Source organism: Ipomoea triloba, chromosome 15, assembly GCF_003576645.1.
Source record: "Ipomoea triloba cultivar NCNSP0323 chromosome 15, ASM357664v1".
Classification (NCBI taxonomy): domain Eukaryota; kingdom Viridiplantae; phylum Streptophyta; class Magnoliopsida; order Solanales; family Convolvulaceae; genus Ipomoea; species Ipomoea triloba.
This window is the reverse complement of record NC_044930.1, coordinates 16,226,009-16,236,028: the sequence shown is the minus strand read 5'-3', so window position 1 is coordinate 16,236,028 and position 10,020 is coordinate 16,226,009.

Sequence of the window (10,020 nt, the reverse complement as noted above, 5' to 3'; positions counted from 1 at the left end):
GGTAGATTGTATCTTTATTAGATATGCACATAATAGCAGTGCTTATCGGTTCTTAGTACACGAGTCTCATAATCCGGATGTACATAAGAACATTATAATTGAATCAAAGAATGCATCTTTCTTTGAAAATGTATTTCCTTGTATTTCTAATGAGGGACCGAGTACGTCAAAACGAACGGTTGATGAAGCTATGGATAATGATAGCGGGGATTCTGAAAAGGAACCCGAGCTCGAGCCTAGACACAGTAAGCGAGTGAGAGTTGAAAAATCATTCGGTCCAGATTTTCTAACTTTTTTGTTAGAGTGTGATTCTAGTACTCTAACTTGTTTGATAAAAAACAAACCGGATTTTCTATCTTGTTTGATAGAAAATGAGACTCAAACGTACGTGGAAGCTGTGACTTCTACGGAAGATCCAATGTGGAAAGATGCTATTAAAAGTGAAGTGGATTCTATCCAACAGAATCACACTTGGGAACTTGTTGATCTTCCTTCGGGTAGTAAACCCTTAGGATCCAAGTGGGCCTTTAAAAGGAAGATGAAACCGGATGGTTCCATCGAGAAGTATAAGGCTAGGCTTGTAATCAAGTGTTATAGGCAATGCGAGGGCCTTGATTACTTTGACACGTATTCTCCTATGACGAGAATAATTCCATTAGGATGATACTTGCCATAGCCGCGCTACGGGATTTGGAAGTTCATCAAATGGATGTGAAAATAACTTTCTTAAATGGCGAGTTAGATGAAGAAATCTATATGGAACAACCCGAAAGGTTTGTGGTTCCAGGCCAAAAATATAAAGTCTGTAAATTGTTTAAATCGTTATATGGTTTGAAACAAGCGTCTAAGCAGTGACACGAGAAGTTTGACCATGCGATGTTAACCAATAGGTTTAAAATAAACGAAAGTGACAAGTGTGTCTACGTTAAGGAAACGGTAGACAGGTATGTCATTCTTTGTTTATATGTGGATGATATTCTCATCGTTGGTAGTAACGATCGGATGATCAAGTCTACCAAAAACATGTTAAATTCTAGATTTGACATGAAGGATATGAATTTGGTTGATTTAATCCTCGAGATTAAAATCATTAAAAGACCTGATGGTCTTGTGTTGAGCCAATCTCATTATGTTGATAAAATCCTTGCAAAGTTTAACAAGGATGATGATCAATTGGCTAAGACACCATTTGATACAAACGTTCAACTAACCAAAAACCACGAAGAGTTTATTTTTCAAGTAGAATATGCTAGGGTGATTGGTAGTTTGGTGTATCTTATTAGTTGTACTAGGCCTGATATTGCCTTTGCGGTAAGTAAACTCAGTAGATATACGAGCAACCCCAGTGAGATGCACCGGAAGGCAATAGTAAGGGTTATGAGATACTTAAGGTATACTCGTGACCTTGGATTGCACTATGTGAGATATCCTATTGTACTTGAACGGTATAGCGACACTAGCTGGATATCAGACATTAAGGATTCTAAATCCACGAGTGGCACTAGCCGGTGCAACCATTGTGTGGAAATCTTCCAAGCAAACAGTAATAGCGAGGTCCACGATGGAATCTGAGATGATTGCCTTGGACAAGTGTTGTGAAGAGGCTGAATGGCTATGCCAATTTTTGGAAGATATTCCTAGTTGGGAAAGATCCGTACCTCTAATATGTGTGCATTGTGATAGTCAAGCCACAATTGGGAGAGTGCGAAGTCATATGTATAATGATAACTCTAGACATTTACATTGTAGACATAATACCATTAGACAACTTCTCGCAACTGGTGTTGTCTCGGTTAACTGCGCAAGGTCAATAGACAATATAGCAAATCCGCTAACCACAGGGTTGAGCAAAGAAGTTGTAGAGAAGTTGACACGAGAAATGGGTCTGAAGCCCTTGGAATAAAAGTTCTATAGTGGATACCCAACCTAGTTGGCACCTAGGTTCAATAGAACAACTAAATTATGGAACGAAACGTGTCACTATGGGGGTCTCGGACTCCCTACCACTCCTCGTTAGAACAGTATCTCTCGCACGATGCTAGCACTTTGATGCTTTAATGATTTGAATGTCGTTTGACATATGTTGAGTATGCAGGATACTCGGAAGAGAATCACCTATGTGAGAGAGAAGTGAGAGTCGCTTCAAAGGAGAATTGAATTGGACTCAATTCTTTAGAAACTCTTGCAGAACTAGGAACGGTGACCCACGACCAAAATGAGCACAATCATGATAACAGAACGTGGTTGGAAAGTTCTTGTGTGAGATATATTAATGCCTACACAAACGGTAGTCGGTTCAAAGACATCGCGATCTACCATACAACCAGTAGAGTAAATATATCTCATAAGACAAGGTTCAAAGGGTACCACCTACCTCAACTATGTAGGAATCAACCATTGAACACAGTTGTTTCCGATTTCAAAATACCATTGAAAATCAATTTTCATTCATGTGGTGGATTTTTGGAAAAAATAGCATAAAATGACATTTTAAGTGGCTATTTTGTGGTACAAATATATGTAGGGTCCACTTCTAATTTGTGTCGGGTCAAAGTGGATTCAGGTTCTTCGTAGTTAGACGAAGAGATTGATATATTGTATGCACAAAATGGATAATGGGTGAATGAGAAATTGGTTCTCAAAGTTGACCCATTTGAGTTGGAAAATTAGGAGGGAAAAGCTTTAAAGTAAGCTTTTGTCCCACATTGGTTTGGGAAGTGGGTTCACACCACTATTTATACAAGAGCCTTTCTAAGACTTATTAAATTGTATAGCATAGAGGTTCTTTCTCGCGCGCAACGGGGTGCAAATCAAATCCCAAACTGAGCCTGAATAGGCTTGACTCATGCCAAATTTTCGTAACATTTTTCAACACAGAGCCATAGCATGACTCGTGTACTAGAATGGTTAATGGTTCGGCCTTCTAGTACCACGGCTCGTGTAATGATTCGACCTTCTGGCAGCATGAATCATGGTCAAATGGTAGTCCACTCGTGTAATATGATCAACTCGGGTTTAACTCATCGTTGTCTCGTCTCATCTCGTGTATGATTCGGGTAGTGACCATTCAGAGTCTTGATTCATCTGTTACGAGATTAATTTCGAATTAATTCCAATCTTAATTTTCTGAATCAATTCTCAGGTAGTGGGTTGCTGTTACAGTGGTTATAAGCATGTTTTTATGATCAGAATAAATGCCATGATTAAATGCTATTTAATCCTCTCCTCCACTATATAAGTTCCAGGTTGAGCAGCAGATTTGGTACAGCAAAACCAAGCAACACACACGAAAAACACTTGTTTTCTCCCTCAAAACTCTGCTCTTCCTTCGTTTAAGCCACATGTGGATCATCTCACATTCTCGTTCGCCGGGTTCCAAGCTTGTGTGCTCAAATGACAGAATCGTAGTACGTTTTATCCTGGGAAACCTAGACCGCAACGCTCCAGCACCCTGGGAGGAATTAAATAAGGTTTTAAGGACAGAGGTAACTCGACTCGTGCTTCCAACCTACCCGAGTTCATCCATCTTCGTCCACTTGCTGTTTCCACATTATTCTAACCTTTTGTAGGTTAAGGTATTGTATTTTTCTCCATTTTCTTGGGATTTTCGAGAATATTTTCCTATATAAATGTACATGATTGTAATAACCATGAAGAGCACGTGAGCGAACCTCCAATTTCAAATGTTAATCCTCATGTTGGGGGAAAATCGAGATTTCCTTGTGAGCAAATCCTTATTTTCCGTACCGTGAATCAAAGAAGCATTCCTCAAGGGTTCGGAAAGTTTCAACAAAGACAAGGGCGGAGTATGTTGAGTGTGTGTCGATACATGTCCACTAGTTTTCTTGACCCACGAGCTCAATAAATATTCAACATGTATCCGAATTTCCCCTAGGGGTAGGGGTGTTCAATCGATTAACCGTTCGGTTAACCAAACTGGTTTAAACCTTTAACCGTTAACCGAACCGAAGTTTGTGTTACTGAATTAACCAAACTGAAATTTTTTTTGGTTAACTGATTAACCGAACTTTTTAAAGCTAAAATTTAAAATACTAAAAATAACACCTAAAATAATAGAGTCAATTAAAATAAAATACATATCATAATAAATTCATAACAAAATATATAAAAACAACATCGTAACAACCTATAAACATAAAAACACGAATTATAAACTCCAAACATCCATAACTTACAATCTTCAATCCAAAATCAAAAGTCTAAATATTCATAGTCCATAGTCAATACTATAACATACAAAAATTATAAAACACATCCATAGTCCATACTCCATACTCCATAGTCCAAACCATAAATTAATGTCTTCATAAACATAACAAGAACATGCAAAAATAAGATCAAAGTTCATCCCATGATTTCCATCACTCCATTACAGTCTCCATGATATTTACTTATCCTACATATTAAAATGTGTAAGTATAAATAATAATTAACCACTTAACCAAATAATAAATAAACCTAACAAATGTTGCGCCCGCGGAAGTGGGATAGATCAGATTGCAACAATAATTTGAGAAAGTAAAAATAAAGGAGGCACAGATTTTACGTGGAAAACCCCTAAACAAATTAGGGTAAAAACCACGGGCAAGGGTAGAAGAATTTCACTATGAGAAATAGGAGTTACAACCACTCTCTAACTAACAAGGAGAAAACAAGGATAATTCTCTCTTGCTAGGAAGGAGAAATACACTCAACAAACTCTCAAATATCTCTAGTATATGAGGGAATAATAGAATGATTTGGGATGACAAGAATGGTAAATGACCTCCCTATTTATAGTTGAGGAATAGGGGTCATTTTGTAGTTAGCCTAAAATGTAGGGACCAAACAATAAATATTTTGTTCAACAAAGTTTGGCTACCTAACATTCTTGTTCAAAGTTGGCAACTTCCAAATGGGCTGCTGCATGGTACGTTGCCTAACTCCATTTGCCGACAATCTCCCACTTGAAGATTTGATTTTAACAATCATATCTTCACACCATTCTTTCTACCTTGAACTTTCCATGTCGCTTACGTCTCTATCAGGCCACAGGAAGATCGACACTAAGTAAACTTATCAATATTGATTACCTTTGTTAGGAAATCTGCCACGTTGTCCGTGGTATGGATTTTCTGCAAATCTACTGTCCCTTCTTCCACCTTCTCTCGGATGAAATGGTACTGCACTCGTATGTGTTTTGTCCTTGAATGAAATGCAGGATTCCTTGCTAGATGCAAGGCACTCTGACTGTCACAAAATAAAGAGACAAACTCTTGTTTGTGCCCGAGCTCCTCCAATAGCATTTTCAACCAAATTGTTTCTTTACTGGCTTGTGTAGCTGCTACGTATTCTGCTTCTGTTGTTGACGTAGCCACAACTGCTTGCAGTTTTGAAACCCAGCTTACAGCTCCACCAGCAACTTTGAACACATATCCTGTCGTAGATTTACTTTTATCCAAATCCCCTGCATAGTCAGAATCCACATACCCGTTGATAATAAAGTCTGATCCTCCATAACATAATGCAACATCTTAGGTCCCCTTGATGTATCTTAGGATCCTCTTCACACAATTCCAATGCTCTCTGCCTGGATTCGCCATGTACCGACTAACTACTCTCACTGCTTGCGCAATGTCTGGTCTTGTACATATCATAGCGAACATTAGACTCCCCACCGCTGATGCATACGGTACTCGAGACATCTCCATCCTTCCTTCTTCATTGCTAGGACTCACACTTGAGGATACTTTGAGATTAATAGGAAGAGGGATAGGAATTGGCTTACAATCTTGCATGCTGAAACGTGACAAGATTTTCTTTAAATAATTCTTTTGAGAAAGCCAAATCTTCCTATTACCTCTGTCTTGGTGAATTTGCATCCCTAGAATCTTGTTTGCTGGTCCCAAGTCCTTCATTTCGAATTCCCTAGCCAGTTGTGCCTTCAATTCATCAATGTGATCTTTGTTGGGGCCTGCGACCAACATGTCATCTACATACAACAGCAATATAACAAAGTTATCTTTTCCAAACCTCTTGAAATATGCCCAAGGGTCTGCATTCAATCTGTTGTATCGAAGGCACATGATGAAGGAATCAAATATCTTATACCAACACCTTGGCGCCTGCTTTAAACCGTATAGAGATTTGTTCAACCTGCAAACCAAGTTCTGATTCTCTTTGTCTTCAAATCCTTCAGACTGGAACATATATATCTCTTCTTCAAGATCTCCATGAAGAAAAGCCGTTTTCACATCTAGCTGCTCTAGATGTAAGTTGAATGTAGCACACATCGCCAGAACTACACGAACTGTTGTCAGTCGAACCACAGGTGAAAATATTTCATTGAAATCAATACCTTCTTTCTGAGCATATCCCTTCACCACCAGTCTTGCACGATACCGCTCCACTTGATCGTCACCATTCCTTTTGATTTTGAAGACCCATTTGTTACCAATTGGCTTCCTTCCTTGTGGTAGTGGCACAAGTTCCCATGTATTATTTTTATGGAGAGCTTCTATTTCTTCCTGCATTGCTGCCGTCCATTGAGAAACATCTGAGCTGTTTATCGCCTCTTGAAAGGTTGATGGCTCACCATCCTTTGTTAGAAGGCAGTATGCAACATTCCCTTCCATAACATAATCTAAGTGCCAAGTGGGACGTCTTCTTTCACAGTCTGATTGACGAGTTGTTGGAGCTCTAGAGCGTTCTGGTTCTGGTTCCTCGTGCGCCGGTTCTGCTTCAGAAGAATCTTGTTCAAATTCCTCCTCTACCTGTATCTGAGTAGTTTCTGGCTTTTCCTTTTCCATGCTATCATCAACTCCTCCTCTTTGTAGCCTGTCCTCTACAAAGATAACATCCCTGCTGATGACAACTTTGTGGGCAGTGGGATCCCACAAGCGATACCCCTTTACTCCATCAGCATACCCCAAGAATCTACATTTCCTGGACTTTGGATCCAACTTTGTAATTTCCTGGGCATTGTACATTGCATACACAATGCTTCCAAATATATGGAGGTCTGAATAATCAACAGGCTTACCATTCCACATCTCCATTGGTGTCTTCAGCTCGATTGCAATTGATAGAGCTCGATTCACCAAATAACAGGCGGTATTGACTACTTCTGCCCAGAATGATTTTTCTAAGCCCGCAGCCCTCAACATTGCTCTTGTCCTTTCCAGCAAGGTTCTGTTCATCCGCTCTGCCACTCCATTTTGTTGAGGAGTGTATGCCACCGTGAACTGCCTTTTGATGCCTTCTTTTCTGCAAAAGTCATCAAATTCCTCACGTGTATATTCCCCTCCATTATCTGTCCTGAAACACTTGATCTTCTTCCCGGAATCAAGTTCCACCCGTGCTTTGAAGGCTTTGAAAGTCGCAAACACATCTGACTTCTTCTTGATAGGGTACACCCAGCATCTCCTAGAGTAATCGTCGATGAATGAGACAAAATACTTTGACCTTCCTAGGGATGGAACCGGTGCTTGCCACACATCAGAGTGAACCAATTCTAGAACAACCTTGCCTCTAGAATTTGATGTGTTGAATTTAAGACGATGCTGCTTACTAGTTATACAATGCTCACACAAAGGAAGTGATACCTTTGTTAACCCCGGAAGTAGCTTTTGCTCCACAAGAATCTTCATTCCTTGTTCTGACATGTGCCCAAGTTTCTGATGCCATAGCAGCGTAGAGTCTGGACTACATGCGGCAACCGATGCCTCTGCTTCTTGCAAAGTCTCTCCCTTCAGCATGTATAAATTTGCAGCTATCTTCTCCCCTTTCATCGCCACAAGCGCTCCTTGGAAAATCTTCATGACTCCTTTCTGTGTTTCAATCTTGGTTGCACTATTATCCAATATTCCATAGGATAATAGATTTTTCTTCAAGCCCTTCACGTGCCGCACATCCTGAACAGTTTGGACTGTTCCATCGTACATCTTCAGCTTGATGGTTCCAATGCCGATAATCTCCAAGGCATGATCGTCGCAGTTGTACACAGATCCTCTTGAGATTGGTTCATAATGATGGAACCATTCTTTCCTTGAGGTCATGTGATATGTGGCTCCCAAGTCTATGAGCCATATATCCGCGAACCTTTTTCTGCCTTCTCTGGCTATTGATGCTTCACAATAGAGAGCACTTCCATCATCTGAGGTACTTGCAACATTTCCTTGAGGATTGGAATTTTGAGCTAAATTCCAACAATCTTTCTTCACGTGACCCTTCTTTCTACAGTTGTAACACTTTAAATTCTTCTTACTTGATTTTGATCTACCACAACCACTGCTTTGGCCACGTTCTGTTGACCTTCCTCTCATTACCGTTAACGCTTCTACCTATTACAGATTCACTTGTCTGTCCTCCTTGTTCTTGCGCCGGCTTTCTTCTTCAAGAACCGCAGCTGCAACATCATCGAAGACTAGATAATCCGTAAGGATGTTGTTTGTTAAGTTGATGATGATTTGATCATACGAATCAGGTAGACTCTGAAGTAAAAATTCCGCACGCTCCTGTGGCTCTATTTTACAGCTTAGAGATGTAAGCTGGGAAAATAGAGTATTCAGCGTATTTAAGTGTTCCGTCACTGAAGTAGATTCTGACATACGAAGAGTATATAATTTCCTCTTAAGGAAAATTTTGTTGTGCAGTGACTTGGCCTCGTACAACCGGTTGAGGTGATCCCAAATCTCCTTGGCTGTCTTCTTCTCCTCGATGCTTGATAATACTCCATCTGCTATTGATAGGTATAGATCCGCCATAGCATCCTCGTTCATCTCGCTCCATTTTTTGTCATCAGTAAAATCCTCCAGCCTTTCAATGATAGCTGCTAGACAGTTGTCTTTCCTCAGGATAGCCTTCACCTTCAACTTCCACAATGAGAAATTTTTCCCATTGAATTTTTCAATCTCAAATTTCGCTGCCATATTGTTCTTGAAACAAATTCTGAACAATACATCTGAAGGCTCTGATACCAATTGTTGCGCCCGCGGAAGTGGGATAGATCAGATTGCAACAATAATTTGAGAAAGTAAAAATAAAGGAGGCACAGATTTTAAGTGGAAAACCCCTAAACAAATTAGGGTAAAAACCACGGGCAAGGGTAGAAGAATTTCACTATGAGAAATAGGAGTTACAACCACTCTCTAACTAACAAGGAGAAAACAAGGATAATTCTCTCTTGATAGGAAGGAGAAATACACTCAACAAACTCTCTAATATCTCTAGTATATGAGGGAATAATAGAATGATTTGGGATGACAAGAATGGCAAATGACCTCCCTATTTATAGTTGAGGAATAGGGGTCATTTTGTAGTTAGCCGACCAAACAATAAATATTTTGTTCAACAAAGTTTGGCTACCTAACATTCTTGTTCAAAGTTGGCAACTTCCAAATGGGCTGCTGCATGGTATGTTGCCTAACTCCATTTGCCGACAACAAATACAACTACTTTCAAATATTAATGTTTACCTTACCAAAGAACAAACACCTTACTCACCCTTCAACAAGAGGAAATGTTATGGAAACAAAAAGCAATGGTGAAATGGCTCAGAGAAGGAGACGCTAACACGGCTTTCTTACATGCTACGGTGAAAGACCGGATCAGAAGGCAACGCATTTGTGGAGTAAGGAATTCTCAAGGACGAATCCTCACTGATCAACAAGATATCCGAAAAGAGGTTGTGATCTTTTTTTCAAATCTTTTTCAAGAAGAGATTGCTCCGACATCAATGATATTCTGGAATTCATCTCGCCTCTTCTATATGTAGAGGATAACCAAAATCTAAGCTCTTTTGTTTCCCTTGAAGAAGTGAAAGAAATCATTTGGAATTTGGACCCAGACAGCACCGTTGGCCCGGATGGCTTCTCAAGTACCTTCTTTCGTCTCTGTTGGGACATCATCAAGTCTGATGTCCATTCAGCAGTCCTTGAATTTTTTGCGGGTGTTCCAGTACCCCAAGCTATTGCCAGTGCCCAAATCATTCTCATTCCGTAGAAGTCAAATCCAGAATGT